The sequence below is a fragment of the Triturus cristatus genome, chromosome 4_2 (genome assembly GCF_964204655.1).
Source record: "Triturus cristatus chromosome 4_2, aTriCri1.1, whole genome shotgun sequence".
NCBI classification, from domain to species: domain Eukaryota; kingdom Metazoa; phylum Chordata; class Amphibia; order Caudata; family Salamandridae; genus Triturus; species Triturus cristatus.
Window position 1 is genome coordinate 159,463,096 of NC_140586.1, and position 12,216 is coordinate 159,475,311.

At 46.2% G+C, this 12,216-nt stretch overlaps 1 long non-coding RNA gene across 3 annotated transcripts in view; it reads right to left on the bottom strand.

Annotated features, from left to right (window-relative positions):
• LOC146833245 (uncharacterized) overlaps positions 1–12,216 on the bottom strand; it is a 543,599-nt gene that overhangs the window by 265,276 nt on the left and 266,107 nt on the right. For all 3 annotated transcript variants that reach the window (XR_014960211.1, XR_014960210.1, XR_014960212.1), the window contains one exon: positions 9,652–9,733. This is a non-coding gene — a long non-coding RNA (uncharacterized LOC146833245). The remainder of the gene's footprint in view (positions 1–9,651; positions 9,734–12,216) is intronic.

Consider the following 12,216-nt stretch of genomic DNA (forward strand, 5'->3'; position numbering starts at 1 on the left):
TGGACGCAACTAACACCAAGGAATGGGGACAACTGTCAGGTGGAAGAAAGGTGATGAGTCGATGGGGAAATGGAGGGGTGATGGGAGATGGGGGTCTTTATGTTTGCGCTGGTCAAAGTTGTGGTTGTTGGTTATGATTGTTTATAAAACTCGACATCTGTTCCGAAGCCCAAACTGATTGATCTGAAAGGTCTTTATTTAGTGGACTAGTGGAACCATGCTACTATTGAACTGTAACCTCTATCGTTTGTGAACTGAATAGAGCCTTAAAGACACACTCGTTTTTTAACTACAGCCACCGTATGGATACTTGAACTGCTTTAAATTCATGTAACAGTAGTATGTCTCAAATGTTGGCTTTGGAAAAAACAAAACAAGTTGCCTTTCATGAATATGTAAACTTGAAAATAAATAAAAACAGATTTAAACAAAAAAAAGAGCAACATCCAGAGAAAATCTTCTTAAAAGGGCAGCTGATACACCCAAGAACTAACAGTGAAACGAGACAGCAAAAAGTTGGAGAGGAGATGGCGCACCATCAAGGATACCTCCGAATGGGCAGCCTTCAAGACCTCCCTCAACCTCTACCACTGCCTGCTGAGGGCAACAAAGAAGACAGCCATTGGTCCGCAGAACTAAACCAGCACCAACAATACCGAGGAATTTTTAAACATTGTTAAGGAATTCTCAAACCTGGAAGCCAGTGAAAACAGCATCACACCCTCACAGGAGCTGTGCCACAACCTCGCCCACTTCCTCCATGACAAGATCTCAACCATATAAAGAAACTTCGAACCCCAACCTACAGACTTACTCGACAGATTTGCCACCATTGTAACTGACACGAACCACACACGGACCACCTGGAAAATCCTCTCCACCCAGGATACGACCACCATAAAATCAATCCACTCATGAACTCCGACACACCCATGCCCGCACCACATCTTCAACCTTGGAAACCAAAGGATCAGCCAGGAACTCACCACCCTACTCAACACCACCTCAACATTTTCCGATGCTTGGATACATGCCAAAGTAAGACCACTACTCAAAAAACCCTCCACTGACCCCAGCAAACTCAACTACCAGCCAATCTCCCTGCTCCCATTCCCAGCAAAGGTACTGGAAAACATCAACAATCAACTCATGACACACCTGGAGCAGATCCAGCTACTCAACGCCTCTCAATCCGGCTTCTGCAGCATTCACAGCACCGAAACCGCCCAGATCACAGTCACCGATGACATCTGAACCTTCCTTGACCGAGGAGAAACAGCAGCTTTGATCCTACTTGACTTCTCGGCAGCCTTCAACACTGTATCCCATCACATACTGATGGAAAGAAGACTTCACCACATCGGCATCCAAAGGGATACGCTTAGATGGATCACCTCCTTCACCGGAAGAACCCAGAGGATCATCCTCCCACCTTTCACCTCTGAACCCAAGGAGATTACCTGTGGTATCCTCCAGAGCTCATCCCTCAGCCCCATGCTCTTCGAAGCAGATATCACCCAGCTGGCCAAAATCGTCAGATTCCACGGTCTCAACATACTGTCCTACGCAGATGACACCAAACTCATTCTCCCACTTACCAACGACCCCACTACCACGACCAGAACCATTATCCACAGATGCATGACAAACTGCCTGAAGCTGAACACAGACAAGACAAAAGTAATGCTCTTTGGCAACAGCAGACGTAGCACCTGCAACCACTCCCACCAACCTCGCCGGAAGCCTAAGAATCATCATTGACAACAAGCTCACTGTAGGAGACATGCTTAGTATATCGTAAACACTCTAAGGAGTGATGCACCTTGTCCTAATCAAGGCAACCCTTATGGTGATTTTAGTGGTCTTCGATAACCATAGAAAGCTCTCAAAATGGTAGCTGTGGAGAGCAGCCTTCAGGCTTATCTTGAAGGAGTGTAAAACAGCTTGTTTTACCAACTTAAATCAATAGTTTAAGTTAAATGAAAAGGAATCATACAAAGTTTATATAAAAATAGTCTATTTGTTATTCAACACAATCGCTAACACATTGGTATAACTGCTACCAGGAGATATCAATAGTGCAGACAAGAATACTTGGAAAACAATCAGGTAAGTAGCACAGAATACAGTGTTCTCCGGTAGGAGACCAAACCATATACTAATAACATGGAGTGCGAACTGCAAAGGATAACAGAACTTGGACCAGAAGACTCAGAGGAGATGAGGACACAAGGAAATACCAAAGGTAAGTACCCAGAAACCCCACAGAGGATGCGTGATGAGTGGAAACACAAACTCATGCTGCAGCGTTGATGCAGGACTCATACCTGCCTTTGCTTTGTAGCTTTGAACCCTCCATCCCTTTTCCGAGAAATTACTTCAGATTCATCACGCAGGCGATATTTTGATTTGATTCCACACGCCGGGGCCTAGATCAATCATGATTGAACCACTAGGCGTTAAAGATGACTGACTAACCAAGATTAACTCTGGTTCTTTGTGGGCTGTCATCCCCTAAACCCCCCATATTTGTCCTGATGAAGACTTGCCTTGACTACTTAATAGAGCATAGATTGGGTTGAAACATGGACGATCTTACACAGTCCAGATTGACCAAGGCTCTGCATGCAAAAGATTGATTAATTTGTATAACGCAACAAAGTCATTGTGTTCTTCATAATATTCTGGCCTTCAATTTCCCTTGTACATATTTTAATCACCTTGTATATAATACACACCAAATTCTATCACAGGGCACAAATGTCACTAGATCACACATCACCTTAAGCTTCACCTCGTGTTGACAGCCTTGTTTACATAAGTGTGAGTATATATAAATGAATCAATTTATATAAAACAACATAATACTCATCAATTTGCGTTGCTTTTACCTTTTGCTATGTGTTCCATATGTCAAACAGCTCAGATATGAATGTTTGAAGATTGTAGAGAATAACATTTAAATAATTGTTTGTATAAGAAATAGTTTGCACGCCCGACAGAACCAAGGGTTACTGAACAGGCTCAAACTGGAGTATACAAGGAGGGCACGATCTGCTCCCTTCAAAGCAGTCTGGCGGTGCTGGCAAGCGCCCACCCACCCACCCACCCAAGCCCAATACACCAAGTCCTGTCTGGGAGGGGGTCCCTCCTCCTTGTCACAGAAAACCTATTGTTAGACCTTCCCCTGCTCGAGCTCAGCTCAGCAGAAGAAGGGCAGAATCGAGTCAGTGGTTGGCAGCAGTACAAGTTTGCTGGCCGACTCTGAAAGGCTGTTACCGGCAGTACAGGGTCGTCCCCTAAGGAGCCCCCAGTACATGGGATCATACTTCCAACAATGAAATCGGTGTAGAGGTATGATTCCGACTTGTTTTATACCAAACATGACTGTTATTGGTGTAGCCATTATATAGTTAGAGATCTCGTAATGGCTGATGTCCACTACATGTCTTAAAAAAGCTGACCGCAGTTACAAAGCCTGGAGAATCGACTCCTGGGTTTGTAGGGGTGTCCTGCTCATGCAGGGGCACCCTCACACTTATAACCAAGCACCCTGCCTGCAGGGCTGAAAGGTCTACCAGAAGAGTGACATAGATTTAAGTGCAGTGATTTCAGATATAAGGAAACTTAAAAATCTGTCGTGAGGGGTGCAAACACCACCTCCTACAGGCTGCAGTCGCAGGCTTGTGGTCTCAGTTTAAGTTGACTCCCATGGGTGGCACAATACATGCTGCAGCCCATGAGAGGCCCCAGGTGTACTTGTGCCCTGGGTGCCTCAGTACCATATACTAGGGAATTATAAGTGTACACAAGTAGCCAACTAGGGATGTACCAAATGACTCACCAGAGCCGTTTTAGGGGAGATAACAGTTGCTAAGGTCCTGATTAGCAGGATACTAGCAGGCTAACATAAAACACACTGATACCAGGCAAGAAGTGGGGGTAACCATGCTAGAAGGTTCCTACCTTCCTACACTCACCATGAAATCACAGATCAATGATGTCTCCTCCGCCTGCTTCCTCACTCGGTGCATGCAACGTAGGATCTTCAAGCGGCTACCCCTCTGCATGTGACAAAAGCCTTCATCACCATCTGACTGAGCTAATGTAATGCCCTCTATGTAGGAATCACCGCATGTAGGAGGTTGGCTCAGTATATAGTGTCCACCTATGGTGAGACACTTTTAGCTGAGTCCAGGCAACCCTTAGTGATAGTTTTAGGTCTCCGATAACCAAAGCGCCCAAGGGGTAGCTGTAAAGAGCAGCTAAGGCTTATTCAGGAGGGTGTAGAGCAGGTAAATTTACCACACAGTCAGTCAATAAGCTTTCAGACAAGAAAGAAAAGTGTTTATAAAAATACAGGAATATTTAACAACACAGCACTAAAAACGAGCTTGGAATATCTCCTACCCAGAAATATCAATACACATTAGAAATATTTCAAAAACATGTAAGAAGCATAAAAAAACACATGGGGCAACATGAGGGGGGGGCAAACCATATACTAAGAAAGTGGTATAAAAGATAAGTACCACAACAAGACTAATACCCAAGAATAGAGAAGCCCAGGGGAAGCACAGAACTACCCATGTTGAGTAGCTAGGGACCCCAAGGTACCCGGGTGCAGAGTGGTTACACCTGGACAAACCTCCTTAGGAAAACACAGGGTAACTCGCAGTTAGTATTTTCTTGTTTCAGGACCCTTCCCAAAGGACCCAGAAGACACCAATCGGATCAAGGGAGGTTGAAGAGTCACCCCACCCGTGGATACCCAGGGGGCCAGGATGCTTATACCAGGGAGTGCGGGTGCATAGATGTGAATTTGTGTCAGAACCACCTGTAGGAACCAATGGAGGATCTTGGAAGTCCAGCTGCTGCAGCGACTCGTGGACCAGGACGGAGGAACCCAAATGTGGATTCTGAATGAAAACTACCTGAAGGAAGAGATACAGAGTCCAAACGACCCAGAGGTCTCCAAGAGGCACAGGAGCACAATGCCTCACCTTGTTAGAGGTACTTGCTGTAGCACAACTGTTTTCATGAAGCAGCTGTGGAACCCCGGCAATGATGAATGGGAGCTTTCCACGAGCTGTCCCACGATGGATGAGGAATGCTGGAAGGTCAGAGGCTTGCAAGAACACCAAGAAGCCTTGACAACCGCAACAGTTGGGTTCAAGGAAAAGATGCTTGGTTGCAGACCAGCAAGGTCTGTGGGTTTAACCCAGCAAAGTTAAGTCAGGGCCGGCCTTTAGCACACAGGAGAGCCAGCAAAAATCCTAGGAGCCCCCTTGAAGACCCTCTGGCATCAGGCACAGGGATTCACAGGGAAGCCTCAGCAGCACACAGACGTTGGAGGCACATGGTGCAGAGAATCCAGGCATGATGTCGTTCTTGGAGCTGTGCAGTGCTGGGAGCGGGGCTTTTTGGAGCTCGAATATCTTTGGTGAGTAGAATCAACAAGCCTTGGCAACGGCAAACACTCTGCGCACAGGGATGCGGTTTCAGATGTCTGGGGAGGGAGAGTAGTGTTCCAAGTTGCTGGGAAGACTGGTCAGGCCTCTGGAGAGCCAACAAACCACCACTTGTGTTGCAGAGCTGGGCGTTGTCTGTGTAAAAGCAGGATCAGCAAACTGGTCATCGACTCGGAGGTGCCTGCGGATGCCGGAAAGTGACTTCTTCACTCCCAGGGAGATTCCTTCTTGCTTGGATTAATGCGGAGTCCTTGTTGACTCAGAGGATAGACAGCCACGGCGTTGCAGAAACTTGGAAGAGCACTTAGACGAAGTTGCAGCAGGAGTCCCACTGAATGCAGTCTTGTCACTGGTCCTAGCTCAATCCAGCAGCAGAGTTCCAGTGTCCGACAGAAGAAGAGTCTTTAGACGATCTTCAGAAGATGCAGTCTGGACAAATCTAAGGACCTACCCTCAGGGGAACCCTTAAGTTACCCTAAAAGGGGTAAGACAACAATGTCTCAACTGGAAATCATTCAAAGGCAAATTTCAAAACAATAATGAAATAACAAGGGAAAGGACGGGAGACCACCAAGAAAGTAGAAAAAAGGGTGTGTATTGCAGGTAGTTATAACAGCACTACGGTACAATAAAGGTACAAATGACCAAAAACACACAAGTGAGCACTGGGCGTGCTAGTGATAGTGAACGGCGCAGTGAGCACAATGGGTGAAGACAGCGTGAACGGCGATAAAATGATAATGACAATATGGTCAAGATATGAATATGTACAATCAAATTTGAACGAATTTATAAATGACCACAGAAAAAAGCCAAAGTTCTTTGCTGGGGGTTGTCGACGGCGTTTCAGCCTGATTGATTCCAGGCCATCATCAGGACAATGGTCATAAATAAACGTGTGCTGGGCGTAAATTTCGTACAAGAATTCCAAGGGTAGAGATTGACCAAGTTGTGAAACAACGTAAAATCAATGTGTCAATGAATGTTCAACATCAAGGAGGTATGAGGCCAGGGAAGCCGGAATTCGGGAGCCTGGCGTGGGCATCAAATCAAAAAAGCCTCGGGTGGAGTAACAGAGGACTAAATCGCTGGGGATCGCATGGCTCGAAGGACAGGAACAAATCCTATGGACGGACGAGTCAAACGGCTCCCGAATTCCGGCTTCCCTGGCCTCATGCCTCCTTGATGTTGAACATTCATTGACACATTGATTTTACGTTGTTTCACAACTTGGTCAATCTCTACCCTTGGAATTCTTGTACGAAATTTACGCCCAGCACAGGTTTATTTATGACCATTGTCCTGATGATGGCCTGGAATCAATCAGGCTGAAACGCCGTCGACAACCCCCAGCAAAGAACTTTGGCTTTTTTCTGTGGTCATTTATAAATTCGTTCAAATTTGATTGTACATATTCATATCTTGACCATATTGTCATTATCATTTTATCGCCGTTCACGCTGTCTTCACCCATTGTGCTCACTGCGCCGTTCACTATCACTAGCACGCCCAGTGCTCACTTGTGTGTTTTTGGTCATTTGTACCTTTATTGTACCGTAGTGCTGTTATAACTACCTGCAATACAAACCCTTTTTTCTACTTTCTTGGTGGTCTCCCGTCCTTTCCCTTGTTATTTCATTATTGTTTTGAAATTTGCCTTTGAATGATTTCCAGTTGAGACATTGTTGTTTTGTTAAACATTATCGCCCGGTCTCTGCTGGGATAACGGGTACACTCCTGTTGTTTGTTTCTTTCTAAAAGGGGTAAGGACATCTTTAGCAGTGACCCACCTATAAGGGGAGGTCAGGGACACTACTTAGCTGGCCTTGCCAGTTAGATGCTCCAAGGGACCAAGATTCAAGATGGCAGAATCAAGTGGAGGAGCTCTGGGCACTACCCTGGGGAAAAGCTGGACAGGGGTAGACACTCCCCTGTTCTTTGTGTAGTTGCATGCCAGAGCGGCAGCTACGGGCTCCTGAACTGGGCACAACTGGCTTATACAAGGAGAGCACCAAATGTGCCCTTCAATAAAGTCTGGTGGCACTCGTATGCGCCCCCTCCTTACCCAATTCTAAAGGAGAGGTGGTCATACCTCTCCTTAACAGGAAATCCTTTGTTCAGCGTCCCTGCCCAAGTTAGGCTCATCAGCTGGGGGCAGAACAGTGTCTGAGGCAGGCAGCAGCTGTAAGGCTACACAGGTAGATATTGGGGGGTCCTCTAAGGACCCACCACTACATACTATCATACAACATGCACTGGAATTGGTGTAGTTGCATGATTCCAACATGTTTGATAGCAAACATGACCAGGTTCAGGATAGCCATTATGTAGCTGGACATCTCGACTTCCCAGTGTCCACTACATACCTTAGAATGGCTGCACCTCACTTGCAGAGCCCAGAGAATGGAGTCCGAGGTTTGTGGGGTTACCTCTGCTCGTGCAGGGGTACCTCACACTTAAAACCATGCACCCTGCCCTTGGACTGAAGGACCTATCTTAGGGATGACTTAGAGGTTTTAAGTGCAGTGACATGGATGTAAGAGAGACCTTATATCTAAAGTGTAAGCTGCATGCACCATTTCATGCAGACTGCAATGATAGCGCCTCAAACACAGTTTGCATGGACTCCCATGGGTTGCACAATACATATTACCGCTCATGGGAGATCCCTGGTGTACCAATGCCCTGGGTACCTTAGTACCTTACACTAAGGACTTACAGTGGTATCCCAGTATGCCAATTGTGGGCTGTGCAAAGTACTTATAAGCAAATTTAGGAGAAAGTGCACTACCACTGGGGTCCTGGTTTGCAGGATACCAGTCAACTACAGTCAAAACACACTGACACCAGACAAAAAGTAGGGGTATCTATGCTAGAAAGATCCTTTCCTACACCACACACCTTCCACAGAGACTTCAGACTATACAGAATGCCGCAGCCAGAGCCATGCTCGGCCTTCCCGGATGAACCCACATCACACCCCACCTCAGGAAACTCCTCTGGCTCCCCATACAGAAGAGACGCTAATTCAAGCTCCTGACTCACGCACACAAGGCTCTACACAACCAAGGACCCACCGACATAAACCACTGCCTGAACTTCCACCAACTATCGAGAAGACTACGCTCTGCCTCGATTTCACTTGCCCATACTACCCACACCTATCGAAGCAAAAGTGGAGGACACTCCTTCTCCCAACACAGCAAAGACCTGGAACAGCTTCCCCATGCACCTCCAGACGATCACCTTACTTTTGGAATTCCAAATGGCCCTTAAGACCTGGCTGTTTGAATAAGCCTTAGGAGCCTGCAAGCAACTAGATACCTTATTGGGTGATTAGCCATGCTTTATAAAAATTAAATGATTGATAAGGAGGCATCCAAAATGCAAGCACAGGTCACCCTAACATACCCAGGAAATGCAGAGAGGAGATAGCCCAGAACATGAGGCTTATTACTTTGACTCACAAGAAGATACAGCACATTGCTCCGACCCATGAGGCGACTATGATGTGGTACTCCTAGACCCTGACATCAAACCACCTGTACCAAACTAAGGCATCTCCAACCTGATGATACCTCTTTATATCAGTGTGATCCCAAGGGCAGCTGATTATTACAAGCTGCCAATGACCACCACTGAGGAAGAGACAGTATCATGGTCCCAGCCACTGCGCAACCCTCCAGGAGCCTATGAGTTTGAGCCACATTTGTTCCATTCTCACCCTACCTCCATTTAGTGTGTCCATATCCTGATTTGGTTTGCCGTGTGCTCGATTTGGGTGGTATAAGGGGAATTATTGACCTCCACAGTCAACGGAATGTAATTCCCACAAAAAACACAGCCACTGTGAAACTTCCAGCATTTAGGCTGGTGCACCAATCAATCTCATTAATGAATGCTGAGTGTCAAAACTAAGTGCTCTGCTTATTGCAAACATTCTAGAACAAACAGCAGTAACTGCTGTTTTTGTCAATTAAACTCACAAGGTATCACCTTCAAGATTAATAGCCCTGATTGAACATTCCATGACCCCGGCTGATGCATTTGCTAATCAGCCCCTTGGCTTACAGGCTACTTTCCATGGCCCTGACAGGTGCACTAAAAGCACACGGTCAGCCTCTATTTAAAGCCCACGCACAAACCGGTTCCCTGCTTGGTCTCTTTGCTTTACACTTACCTGAATTCACTTGATCAAGCCTACGGATCCGGTCAGTGTCACAGCATTGTTCGCATTTTCAGAAGCAGCAACTCTAGATTCCCTAAAGAAAAGGAAAAGTCAACACTTCAGAAGAATTCAACAGCAGGTATTGTACCACAACTATTGCATGCTCTGAGCCCAGTAGCACAATAATTTAGGAATTACCTACTCTTGTTCAAGAAAGCGCACTGAAGACTCAATCACTGGCAGGGCTCTGTCAGGACTGACGTATGCGCTCAGAAGAATAACTGGGCTAGGCTACAAGTTGTGGCTTTGATGACATCTTAGTTAAGCAAACAAAAGGAATAACTTGGGAAGAAATTAAAGATATGCTCTGCAATAGTGACTTTGTTTGATCTTCCTAACTCCAAAACCGTACGCATGAAAAGACATGCACCATTTGACTGGAAAGGCAGAGCACAGTAGATGTCAGTTTGGGGTATGAAAAGCAATATATAAATGAGATTTGTAATGCTATCTACCAAATACATTGTGTGTATTAAACCACTGTTTTGCAATCCGCAGATACTCCTCAAACCTTGGGCGTTCACACAAGACTGGTGACTAGTCTCTTGAGATCTTCCTGAAGCTACCCCGAAGGAGCCTTAGGGCAATTCATTTTTCTTATTAAATTCCAACCCCTTTTCCCCTCGGGCCTGTCACCAGTACAGTGCCACCCTCTGTCCTCGAGGACAGACCCAATGGGGAATTCAGGGACTTAGTGTCGCCCCATCGGAACCGCCTTAGATTCAGGTGAGTCATACATAACAGAGAAGACCAAGCCACAACAGTTAGTGTTACCTTCGGGCACTGCCATGACAGACCAAGATCAGATCATCACGGATGATCTAGCTCAGGCCTTGGCAGGGGATATAACTAATCCTGACAATCGGATATGGGTGCTTCAACATCAGCAATTACAAATGGATTCATTAAAAGCAGAAAATACAACTCTTTAAAAGGAGTTACAAAGGTACAAAGTTCAGTTTCCATAATGGAGGGATGTTATACCTAAAGAAAATTGCCTTGTACTGACTCCTCATACATTTGGGGAACCCCTCCACAAGAGCGCCCTCTTGCCCGCAGACCAGAATCTACGCGCATCAGTTACTACACCTAGCCCAGTGCCTTTGGATCCCAAGAACGCTTTCATGGCAACAGTACAAAATGTGTAGCTTTTATGAGTCAGTGTCAATTGCACTTCTTATGTAAGTTTTCACCAATGATGCAGCTAAGGTTGCCTTTGTAATTTCATAGCTAGGAGGAGTAGCAGCATATTCGCCTTTAAGGCAGCAATGACTAGGTTGTTTGCCAAGGACATTTTGTTTAATTTAGCGACAACGAACTGTTGAATTTACGACAGGGTTCTAAAGATCCATTAACTTCTGTGACTACTTTCAGCTGTTTAGTAGCAGAAACGAAATGGACAGAATAAAAGAGAATATTCTTATTTAATCAGGGTTTAAGGGATAATCTAAAAGAGTCCCACTCGCACATTGTGGACCTCCCTGATGACTGCTCATTATTAATTCACTTTGTGGTTAAACTAGACCATGGATTAAACGGAAAGGATATAGATCCTGTAACGATGCAAGGATAGTCATTCTTAAAATAGAAAAGAACATGATTATACAATTTAAGAAGCTGAGCCCATGCAAATAAGAGGCACAAAAGGCAACCTGACAACTAGGAGTGGGCATAGTTTGCGTAGTTGTAGTCCACGGAATTCCGCGGAGTCACCTAATAACTCTGTAAAAATCTGCGGAGTTCCGTGCACGGCAAAATTCCGGTCTGTCTTGCTGATAAATGTGCACACTAGCTGGTTCTATCTATCCCCAGAGGCACACACAGGGGCAGTGCAGCGGATGTCAAGGAGCAGGGCTGCTTCGGTAGTCAGGGACAGAAAATGGTGTATTAAGCACATTACCACAGTAGTGAGTGGCAGGTGTGCAGTAGACGGACAAGGGCAGCACAGTATCAAATTAAGAGTAGGACAGTCAGTAAGTTTTCTGAAGAGAAAAGTCAATGGTGGTACAGCGCTCAGCTGCAGACAGTTCTTGTGCTGTGGATAGGGCAGGGCACAGCCAGTGGTTTATTTTAAGTAGTACAGTAGTCAGTGGAAGGCTGAACTTGTGCTGTAGTAAGTCGCATAGAGCTCCACCTACCTTCTGCTACTGCCAGGCCATGTTGGTGGTATTGAAGGTATGCACGATGCAGCAGATGAAGAGTAGAGCTGAAGATCGTGGGGCGGTCCCTCTCCTAGGGCTGCAAACGCTCTTTCTCCTCATGGCCCTCACTGTCCACGGGCCTGGGGCTGCAGCACGGAGTCCAACGGTCGGAGCCCACCACTCCTTGCACTGCAACTGCTCCTGCTCCTGCTCCTCATAGTCCTCACTGCGCACGGGGATGGGGCTGCAGCACCAAGTCTGTGGGTGGGAGCCCACCATCCAGTCATACTTGCTGGAGGAAGGGTCCAACATGGTGCCAAGTCAACACTGCTGCCCGTGGGGCACAAAGTGTGGACACTTGCAGCTCCACAGGGGA